The 10,908-nt window shown below is 54.4% G+C and overlaps 1 long non-coding RNA gene across 1 annotated transcript; it reads left to right on the top strand.

Moving 5' to 3' along the window:
• The first annotated feature begins 1,324 nt into the window (after nucleotides 1-1,324).
• Nucleotides 1,325-3,818, top strand: LOC126037468 (uncharacterized). The gene is made up of 4 exons (XR_007505708.1): nucleotides 1,325-1,403; nucleotides 1,668-1,813; nucleotides 3,020-3,368; nucleotides 3,740-3,818. It is a non-coding gene; the product is annotated as an uncharacterized LOC126037468 (long non-coding RNA).
• Nucleotides 3,819-10,908: the final 7,090 nt, after the last annotated feature.

Here is a 10,908-nt window from a genome sequence, read left to right as displayed (position 1 = left end):
TGGATTCCCTGTGATTCCTTCCAGACGTCTCCTAGCGTCTTTTGGCCTTTTCTTATAAGGACCGGAGATCCCAGGTAGCAGCCCCAGACTTGTCTAATGAGGCTACCCTAGATGATTCTTCTCTTTTGCAGGAAGCTCTCTTCTCCGGGATCGACCCAAGACTCCTCCCAGGCGTCATCCCAGAACATTTTTACCTCTCCGTTCGGGACCGGAGATCCCAGCTACCTGCCCCAGACTCCTCCAGGTAAGTAGCTCGAGACATTTTTGTTCTCCTGTAGAGAAATCTCTCAACTCCGACAGGCACCTGAGACTCCTCCCAGGCATCTCCCACAGTCTTCTGTCCTCTGCTTTACCTACCTAAGGGCTCAGGTAGAAGCCCCAGACTCCTCCAAGGAAGCTACCGTTGAGGCTTTTTTCTTTTTTTCGAGGAGCCTCTGATCTCCGGGATTCCCTGTGATTCCTTCCAGACGTCTCCTAGCGTCTTTTGGCCTTTTCTTATAAGGACCGGAGATCCCAGGTAGCAGCCCCAGACTTGTCTAATGAGGCTACCCTAGATGATTCTTCTCTTTTGCAGGAAGCTCTCTTCTCCGGGATCGACCCAAGACTCCTCCCACGGGTCATCCCAGAACGTTTTGACCTCTGCGTTCAGGACCGGAGATCCCATCTACCTGCCCCAGACTCCTCCAAGTAAGTAGCTAAGAGACATTTTTGTTCTCCTGTAGAGAAATCTCTCAACTCCGACAGCCACCTGAGACTCCTCCCAGGCATCTCCCACAGTCTTCTGTCCTCTGCTTTACCTACCTAAGGGGTCAGGTAGAAGCCCCAGACTCCTCCAAGGAAGCTACCGTTGAGGTTTTTTTCTTTTTTTCGAGGAGCCTCTGACCTCCGGGATTCCCTGTGATTCCTTCCAGACGTCTCCTAGAGTCTTTTGGCCTTTTCTTATAAGGACCGGAGATCCCAGGTAGCAGCCCCAGACTTGTCTAATGAGGCTACCCTAGATGATTCCTTTCTTTTGCAGGAAGTTCTCTTCTCCGGGATCGACCCAAGACTCCTCCCAGGCGTCATCCCAGAATGTTTTGACCTCTGCGTTCAGGACCGGAGATCCCAGCTACCTGCCCCAGACTCCTCCAAGTAAGTAGCTCGAGACATTTTTGTTCTCCTGTAGAGAAATCTCTCAACTCCGACAGGCACCTGAGACTCCTCCCAGGCATCTCCCACAGTCTTCTGTCCTCTGCTTTACCTACCTAAGGGGTCAGGTAGAAGCCCCAGACTCCTCCAAGGAAGCTACCGTTGAGGTTTTTTTCTTTTTTGGAGGAAACACTGCCCTCAGGGATCCCCTTTGATTCCTTCCAGACCTCTCCTAGAGTCTTTTGGGCTTTTCTTATGAGGACCGGAGATCCCAGGTAGCAGCCCCAGACTTGTCTAACGAGGCTACCCTAGATCATTCTTCTCTTTTGCAGGAAGCTCTCCTCCAGGATCGACCTGAGAGTCCTCCCAGGCATCTCCCAGAATCTTTTCGCGTCTGCTTTTCAGACCTTAGATCCTAAGAAAAGATACCTATGAAGAGGCCAAAAGGCTCTGGAGATGCCTGGGAGGAGACACAGGTGGATCCCAAAGGGGCGAGCTTGCTCCAAAAGAGAAAAATCTCAAGGGTAGTTTCCTTTTAGGAGTCTGGGGCTGCTACCTGAGATCTTGCACGAGCAGCAGGCAGTAACCTAGCCAAAACGGAGCGGAGGAGTCCTGACAAGTGGTCCTGCTCAGTGCTGCAGAGGAAGGCAAAAACTCCTGGGGCCCAGTGCCAATCTGCACCAGGGTAAAATTCCTTCCTGACCCCAGAGCTGGCAATCGGCTATTCCCTGAGCACGTGTGAGCAAGACCTGCCTCCTGGTCCCGCAGGCCGGTCAGGCCCCCCAGAGGATGCCCAAGCCCTGTTCTCCCTGAACCTGGAGCCATCTTGGGGCTTCCAAGAGTGGCCAAGTGCCCCCGGCCTGATTGACCTTGGGGGCAAGAATCCTTCCCGCGCCTTTGGGCCACCAGCGGGTGCTCCAAAGCACTGGGAGCCCTGGCAACATCTCTGCATCCCACTTCTTACGGCTGCTGCCACTGGTTCCGCAGGGAGTGAGGACGGCGAGCTCTGCAGTGCTCCTCAAGAAGACGTTCCCTTGGTCTTGCCACAGCTCTCCATGCAAACAAGCCTGATGGCCTCGGGCACCTCCAGGGCTTGGTGGTTCTTCATGTCTCTAGCAGCCTGGTCCAGCCTCTGGTCTTCCTCCCTCAGCACTGGGCAAGGAATTCCAGCGGCTCCTCACGGACTTCCTCTGGGATGTGTCTGGGCCGCCTGCCAGGCAGACTGGCAGTGGGACAGGGGAGGCTGCCCCTTTTATAGTGCCCCGGGGCATTGTGACTGCTGCGTTGCCGGGTGGTGGCATTGTGACATGGGGTGGGGGGTGAGGGGGCCCCCTGTGCGCAGCGCTGCCTGCCGCCCCTCGGCCCAGCATCCTTGGGAGGAAGGCCTTTGGGGTGCCAGCCCCGCGGGCTGTGTGGCGTTACTGAGTCCAGAAGTTTGGCAGAAAATAAACTGCCTTGCATTCCAGCTTATCCTCAGATGTCAGAGGGGCTGGGGACGGCTAGGTTTAATTTCTTTCTGAGCGATGTCCAATTCGACGCTCTAAGGGCGGTCGCGTTCAATATGCTGAGCTATCACAATGAGGGATGCCCTTAATAGCGCACTGTACTCTCGGCTTAGCTGTCTTCAATGCACGAGAATGACCAGACTTAGGGAGTTTGGTTGCACGAACGAACTATCACGACTAGATTAATGAGCAGCGCAGTTTATTAAAGCAACGGTACAGGTGCTTTTGGATTGCCTGTGATAAATAGACTGTCTGCAAAGCACGTGCAGGTGGCATTACAGTCGCTTATAAGCGCATGAAATGATGAAAGAAAAGAGCTCTGAAGAATTCTAAGTTAGAATTATAATTCTAATTAGAATTCTAATTCTAATTCATTTCTGTTGTAGGTACCCGTTGCTTTGGCTCCAACCACCCCTGAGAGCGCGGCAGAGCCCCTGGTGCGCCCAGAAGAGCTGGCAAACCTGTCAGAGGAAAGATGGTAAAACGAGCTCGCTTTGGTTAAAATCAGAACCGACTCCAGTGGGTCGTGCCTTTCCCTACCTCATACCGCTGTGGGATGAAAAGGTTTGCAGGCTCTCCCCAGGACAAGGAGAAAAAGAAAAAACGAAAGAGAAAACAGGTCTGGGGAGAGAAGAGTGACAGACACGCAGAAAAGAGGAGGAGGAAGAGAGAAAACGTTTTTGGGGACGGACCGGTGAAAAGATGCAGGAAGGTCCAGCAGTTCAGGAAGCCCAGGTGTGTACCAGGCTCTGCTGCCCATCTTTCCCAACTCTCAGCGCTGCTGCAAGTCAGTCCGACCTGCTGGCAAGGGACGGTGCTGCGCGGGGCTTGGAAATAACTCCATGGCCGCTCCCCAGGGGCTCCCCATCGAGCCCTGCTGCGTGGCACAGGGGCCCTGTGCATCTGTGCATGCATGCAGGTCTCTAAGGGCATTTCCCGTGGGCATAAGGCGCCAGAGCCGTGCCCTGGTTGATGCCAGCCATAGCTCTCTCTTCTGGGCTATGAACAATTCCTCGTCAACGGTGTTCCCTAAAGAAAGGGGAAGCGAGTCATGCCTATTCCTGCCTTCATGGGTTTATCAGTGCTCTCTGACTCTGTCGTTGTAGGTGCCGTTTCCCTGTTACTGGCTGAAGCCCTGTGACTCCCAGGCCCGCCCCCCCGCCGCAGTTGATGTTTGCAATAAAAGGATCTTTTCTCTCTTCTGAGTGTGTCTGCCATACGATATTCTGGAGTAGGTAGATGGGTTTTTGTGATGAGTCCTCAGGGAGGAGTCTGGGATCTTGCCTTGTCCCAGCATCCTTTCCCGCAGGCATCAGGGCTGAGTTCAGGTGCTTTAGGAGTGAAACCAAAGCACGGACTCACACAGGAGGGTGGAGGTTGGAAGGGACCTGTAGAGTTCCTCTGGTCCAACCTGCCTGCTCAAGCAGGCTCACCTAGAGCAGGTTGCCCGGGACAATGTGCCCTTGGGTTTTGAACATCGCCAAGGACGGAGACTCTGCAAACTCCCTGGGCAACCTGTGCCAGTGTTTGACCACGTTGACAGGAAAAAGTTGTTTTCTCATGTGCAGCTGGAGCATATCATGTGTTTTAATTTGTGCCTGTTGCCGCTGGTGCTCTCACTGGGCACTCTTGAGAAGAGCCTGGCTCCCTCATCTTCATTCCCTCCCAGCAGGGATAGATAGATGATAGATTGATAGATAGATAGATAGATAAGAAACCCCCCGGCTTTCTCTTCTCCCCACGGCAGTGTGCCAGCTTAAAAGCACCAGGGCAAAGTTGGCTTCCTTGAGGCTCCTTGTTTTGCAGGTGACTTGGAGACGTGGAGGTGCGTGAGGTTCCCCTGCCAAGAGAGGCAGAGGGCTGGAGGGCACAGCTGGACTCCTGCTCCTGCAACAGCAGGGACTCGCTGGCCAGAAATGGCCCCGAGGACCCCGGCAAGGGGCTGTGCTCAGTGCTGCAGAGGAAGGGGAAACTCCCCCCGGGAGCTGTGCCAATCTGCCCGGGGGAAAAAAACTCCTTCCTGAGCCCAGCCCTGGTGCCCCGAGCAGGGTCCGGGGAGCTCCTGCGGGGGAGCGCGTTTGGGGTCGGCAGCCAGGGACCTTTTCCAGCCTGTTTGGTGCAAAGGCACGGGTGGGCATGGGGCATCAGTCCCGGGAGAGCCGTGGCTGACTCCTCTTTCCCGGGAAGGGCAGGTCGCTCTCGCCGTGTCTCTGTCCTGCGCCCACCCGGGTTTCTTTGTCCTGCCAGCTGCTGCCCAGCGAGGAGGATTCGGCTGAGCTCAGCAGGGATGTCCCGGGACCCGCTGAAGGAGAGCTCCTGCTTGGTCAGCATCCTGACCGCTAGCCCCGCTCTCGGGACGGCACGTCCCGTCCCACGCGTGAAGCGGTGCCTGGGCTTGCCCTGGGAGCGGCACGACTCGGGAGTGTTCTCCGGCTGCTGCGGCTCCCGTCCGTGCGATGGACGGAGGCGGCGGTTTCCCTGGCGGCTCTCCGCTGGTCTCGGCCCGCGACCCCTCGGGCTCCCTTTGGGCAGCCCTGCCCCGCACGCTGGGGATGGAAAGCGGCACGATCCTGCTGCACCTGCAGCTGCAGCTGCCGCGGGGACAAAGCCACGGGGGAGTGAGCGAGCGAGCAGCCTCGTGGTGCTTGGTCGCCGGCTGGGCTGAAACCACCACAGTCCTTTTTTGCTGACATCATCGCAACTGGGGAGAGAAAGGGCTGAGCTACCAGGGCCACTGCCAGCAGACTGTCATTAGGCACCAGAGTCAACGTTGACTCGAGAGGCCTGGGCAGAGCCCAGACCCCCCTGAAAGCAGCTGCAAGACCTGCCACGAGGTACAGGCCAACTCCTCTGATGCTTCGGGCTCACGCTGGAACCCCAAGCGCTCCAAGCCCCAAAATGCAGCTGCCTCTGCAGCGCAGCAGCAGCAGCAGCAGGAGCCAGTGCCGAGCAGCGTGGGGAGATGGAGCAGAGAGGGGGGGCGCCCGGGCCGGGCTCGGCTCCGTTCGGCTCATCTCGTTTCTGTTCGGCTCCCTTCGGCTGAGCTCGACTCCCTTCGGCTGGGCTCGGCTCATCTCTTCGTCTGGGCTCGGCTCCTCTCGGCTGGGTTCGTCTCCTCTCGTTTGCGCTCGGCTGCCCTCGGTTCCGCTCCGGCCGCAGCCCCGGCCCGGCCCCGCCTGAGGCAAGGGCGGGCGGCGGGCGCGGCGGGGCCGGTGGCCGTGGCGGGGGCTCCTCCCCGTCCGTGGAGCGGTGGGCTGCCCGGCGGTCGCCAGCGCCGGGGCTGCCCGGGGGCCTCGCAGGCCGGCAGCGGGGCTGAGGCGGCGGCGGCGGCGGTGGCGGCATCTCCCCTCGCGGCAGGCCGGGGCGCCGGGTCCCGGCCTTCCCCCCGCAGGCCCGGCCAGCCCCGGCCCCTCCCTGCCGCCCCCGGGGCTGCGGAGGCAGCAGGGGACTGCCTGCCGCTGGTGGCTGTCCGGCGGAGGCCGGCGGGCACCGCGGAGACGTGCGGCTGTGTGTGGAGAGAAAGGAGTTTCTGCCGGCTGTCCCCGCAGGGAAGGGACCCGCAGCCGCCGGGGGTCTCCCTCCCTCCCTCCCTCCCTCCCAGCCTGGCGTGGGTGGCGGGCTGCGACACAGTCCTGCCCGGGCGTTCTTGGCAGCCCCCGGGGCAAGAGGCCCTGGAGGGAGCTTCAGGGAGGTCGGCAGTGGCGTTTCCAGAGCAGTCGCGTCCCGTTGGCTCTGCTGCTTCCTTCCCTCGGCTGGGAGAACGGAGGACGTCCTCGACAGCAGGTACCTACCTGTCGGTTGCCTGAAACCAGGAGGTTCCTAGGTTTCTAGGAGACCCTCAATTCGGACGGGACTGGGGGGGCTGCTCTTTTCCTGCCCTCTTTCACTGACCGTGAAAGCGGTCGCTTCCGAGGGGCTACTGCGCTTGCACGGGAGTGTAATGGGAGTAATGGGAGCTGTAAAAAGCGCTCCTGTTCCAGTGCCGTGCGTGGGTTTCGTGCTTCAGTGGGAAAAGAGGCTGTTTTTACTGACGGTGTTTTGAAATGTTGTTTAAAGCGTTCAGCTGAGAAGCTCTCGAGCCTCTGTAGTGGTTTAACCCCAGCCGGCAGCTAAGCCCTGCACGGCCGCTCACTCGCTGCCCCGCAGTGGGAGGAGGGAGAGGATCGGAAGGGTGAATCAACTCGCGTGTTGGGATAAAGATGGTTTAACAAGTAAAAGCTGTGCACGCGAGCAAAGCCAAGTCAGGAATTCAGTCACTGCTTCCCATTGTCTGGCAGGTGTTTAGTTTGCAGGAAAGCAGGGTTCCATCACGCCTAAGAGTTACTTGGGCATGTCCCCCCTTCCTCCTTCTTCCCCCAGTTATATTGCTGAGCGTGACATCCTGTGGTCTGGAATATCCCTTGGGTCAGTTGGGGTCAGCTGTCCCAGTTTTGTGCCCCCCCCAGCTTCTTGTGCACCCGCAGCCGACTCCCTGGTGGGGTGGGGTGAGGGGCAGAAAAGGCCTTGATGCTGTGTAAGCACTGCTTTCAGCACAAATCCAAAACGTAGCCCCGTGCAAGCTACTGTGGGGAAAATTAACTCTCTGCCAGTCAAAACCAGCACAGCCGTGGAGCTCTGTACGCAAAGTATGTCCTTCTTTCTTGGGCTGTCTGCTGGTAGCAATGTGCCTTTTGCTGGCCTGGCAATCTGGCGCTCAAGTGTGGATGTGGAAAGAGTCTTTGGAAACTCTCAGTGGCAGCAGTTGTTTGTTGTGCTCTTGGGATTTTTTCTTTCACGAGGTTCCCCTTGCGCTGCCACTCCTCTTTCCGACGTCTTTGTGACAAACCTGTCCTGTTGTTTGGAAAGAAGAGCGTGCCTCTGCTGCAGGCAGAGGGGCTGAGCAGGCCTTTTAGGATAACTGCTGCTCTCAGTTTCTAGAAGGCACTGTAGTGTCAAGCCTGAGAAAGGAGAGTGAAGGGAGAGTGTTTTAGTCTGTGGTACTGCTGGCATGCAAGGCAGAGAAAGGAAAGCGGCCTTTGGGTGTGCAGGGGACAATGAATAGGAAGGTTGTGGGAGGTAACAGTTGTGTGGTAAGGCTGCAATGGGAAGTTTGAGTTAGCAGCCAGCAAAGTAACTAAAGCACAGGGTGCTGAGCAGCCTGGTCAGCTGGGGAAGATGTAAAACAAGTGAGGAGGATGGTCCTTTAGAAGTGAAAAAGAGACTTTCCCTGAGGGTATTGCCCTGGAGGAATCTGCTTGTGTCTGCTAGTCAGGCAGGCAGACAGAGATGATGGGCAAGTGCTTCTGTGAGTGGGCAAAACCTTGACCAGCTCAGTCGAGGAGCTCTGGAGCTTTTAGTTTGAGAGGGGACTGGGAATTGCTGGAGGCTGCGATCTGTAATAATTCCAGAAGTTTGAGGTGCTCTGAAAAAGGAGCTGGAGCTGCTTAGGTTTAAGGGTTGTATTTTTAAGCAGGTGCCTCTAGATTGGGTCCTGCTGAAGGAGTGTTCTGTAGGGCTCAAACTTGGTCTGAAACTTTATGAGTTGTTGTTGGTGTCTCAGCCTCTGATAAAAAATGAATAATGATAGTATTCATGAGTATTAATAAAAAAGCCGTGGCTCAGCATAATCTGGCTCCCTGTGTATGTTGTTGCAAGGCTGTGATCATCATCGGACAGCAGTTCAAGGTTGATGCCCTCAGAGGCTTTTGGAAAATGTTCTGAACTGTTGAGGTTAAGTCTCTTTTCAGGTGGTGGCACCCGTGCAGAAACTAGGACTGAGATCCTTTTGAGCCAGGAAAGTATCCCTGCATCAGAGGAACAGAACAGTGTCGTGGCATCCCGAAAGGGCTGTTTTCATGCCAGTGAGGTTGCAGCAGGGCTAAAATGCCATAGGCAATGACTCAAGCCTCTGCCCAGAGAGTGGTTTTATGAGTGTGAGTGAATTTGCTTTGGCAATGAGATGTGCACAGGCATTGCCAGGGCCTGGCTTTACTCTGGAAGTGACTGTTGTTAGCTGCTGCAGAATTGAAGAGACTGTGCTATGAACACCACGCCAATTAGGCTGTCTCCAGACCTGAAGCTGCATTAAATCTCGTGCCACACTAGTCTCCTTTTTCCTTTGGAGAAGTAGGCCGAGTCTTTGAAATTCTGCTGCATGACTTTATTTTGGGATGAATTGAAACGCAGTTGTTTCTTTAGCTTTGCTTATTAGCATTCTGCTGGAATAGCGTCAGATCTAGGAGGATTAACCTTCCTCCTTGTTTTGTTCTCTGTGTTGATTTTGGAGAGGAAGGTGTGTTGTCTGTCTTGTGGTGTCGTGTGGTGTTCAGAAGATGCTTGAAATGTTGCTCTTGTCTGTGACCAAGCTCTTTCCCTCAGCGTAATCCCTTTGGACAGTGCTGCCAGTAGTGTGCGTACGTTTCTGAGCAGCCTGCAGGTGTTTGATCTCCTGATGGTACAGAGAGCACTGCATTTGTTTGAGTTTGGCAGCCTGTCATCGCCCCTTGCTTTCTTCCATTCTTTCCACCCTCTTCAGCGTCCCTTCCTGAATCGTACTTTTGTGTCCCTGGTGATTCATGAAGGCTTCATGACCACAGCGTGAGTCTTGGGTGGGTGATATCTGTCCTTCTGCTGTGGCGCGCTGTGTAACTCCTTTCATTAACTTGTTCCATATTAAGCGAGGAGAGGGCCTTTCTGAAGAGGAAGGAGAGTTCTCATCTCTGACCGAGTTCTGGCTGGGGCCCCTGAATGTGGAGGATATGAGAATGGCTGCCTGCCAGACCATATACCAGAGAACACTTGCATGCCGTAATTCCTTACACTCCACCCTATTTCCTTATTTCCAAGTGACACTTGTGCGACATTTGTTTACTTCTGAATGGGTTCAGCTTTCCTTTGAGACTTTCTCTCCCTGTGCATTTTATTGTTGGCCGATACCTGGCAGTGAACAACTTTGAGAAGCTGGCTTACAAAAGATGTAGTTAATAGTTGGGAAGCTGTGGAAGCCAGGGGACGTTCTTTTAATGACGCCATTACTTTGTGGCCAAGCTTGGTGACAGCTGATGAGTTCTGTTGTTGTCATCTTCTTCCTGAGACAGAAGAAAGCCCCTGCCGTTCCCGAGGAAATGAGACCAATATACTGCCTGTTTAAAAATGCTCCTGTTAGTTAAGTTGAAACAAATCTTCAGAGTACAGTAGTAGCATTGCAAATATTATTGAAGAAAATGTGCTGATTGTAACTGATACAGAAAATTATTGGTTAATTTCTTTTTCTTTTTCAATTTTGAAAATACTGAAAGGTATTCCTAGAAAAAGTTTCCCGTTTATAAAGCAGGAGTTTGTTGGGGCTGAATTACAGTTCCTTTGTAACTGAATTGGGTCAATATTCCGAAAAAGGGGAATATGTTTATTTTTGAAACAGATCAATACTGCATGTGTTGTGCTGGCAAGGAGGAGGCTTCTTAAATGTAGAACTTGTTAAATTTAAAAGCACACCTCCACTCTCCATAGTATTGCTTCTATGTTAATTCAGGGTTAAGATATTCGTTCACTTCAGTTTCTGTGAATCTGTTAGGGCAGCGTGCTCTAAGGTGATGGGAGGGAGCAGGGGGAAGAAGGGGAGGAGGAAAAGCAAAATATCTGCAACCTGCTCTTCCATGACTCCTGCAAACTGTAATGTTATTTTTTTTTGTTATTTTTTCCCCTACCTTCTGCGCATTATGTGCTTGAGCAGAAAGTAGATTCAAGTGAGGAACTTCCTTTTGAGGACTAAAGGATGCCTCAGTGCCTTGTTGCCATTGTAGCTGTGAGTGTAGCTGTAGTGGCAGACGTGTGTTTTCTTATTTTTAATATTATTTTTAGGTTTTGACTTAAACCAACCCTTGTCGGCCTAGTTAAGCTTTTTTTATTGTCTGACCCCAGATCTCACAGGGACAAACACAGCAGCAGTATCTAAGCAAGGGATCAGGCTGCATGTGCTCAGAGGGGTGGTGGGATTTGGTTAAGCAGCCTTAATGTTGTGGATGTCTGCAACTCTTGCATCTCACGTTACGGCCCTGTTTGCCATGCCCCTCTCACCTCTGGTTTCTCGCCCCAGGTACGGTCCACAGTGAGCGACTTTGCTGTTTTCCTCACCATCGTCATCATGGTGCTCCTTGACTTTGTGGTTGGGATCCCATTGCCGAAGCTCCAGGTCCCCCATGCGTTCAAGGTAACGGGGTGTTTTGGCACGTGGGGGTGCCACAAGGTGATGCCGGGGCAGGGCAGGGCTGAGTCTGGAGGAGATGCTGGTGGTGTG

Source organism: Accipiter gentilis, unplaced genomic scaffold, assembly GCF_929443795.1.
Source record: "Accipiter gentilis unplaced genomic scaffold, bAccGen1.1, whole genome shotgun sequence".
NCBI classification, from domain to species: domain Eukaryota; kingdom Metazoa; phylum Chordata; class Aves; order Accipitriformes; family Accipitridae; genus Astur; species Astur gentilis.
Note: the sequence above shows the minus strand (reverse complement) of the source record. Positions and strands in the feature narration are given on the sequence as shown.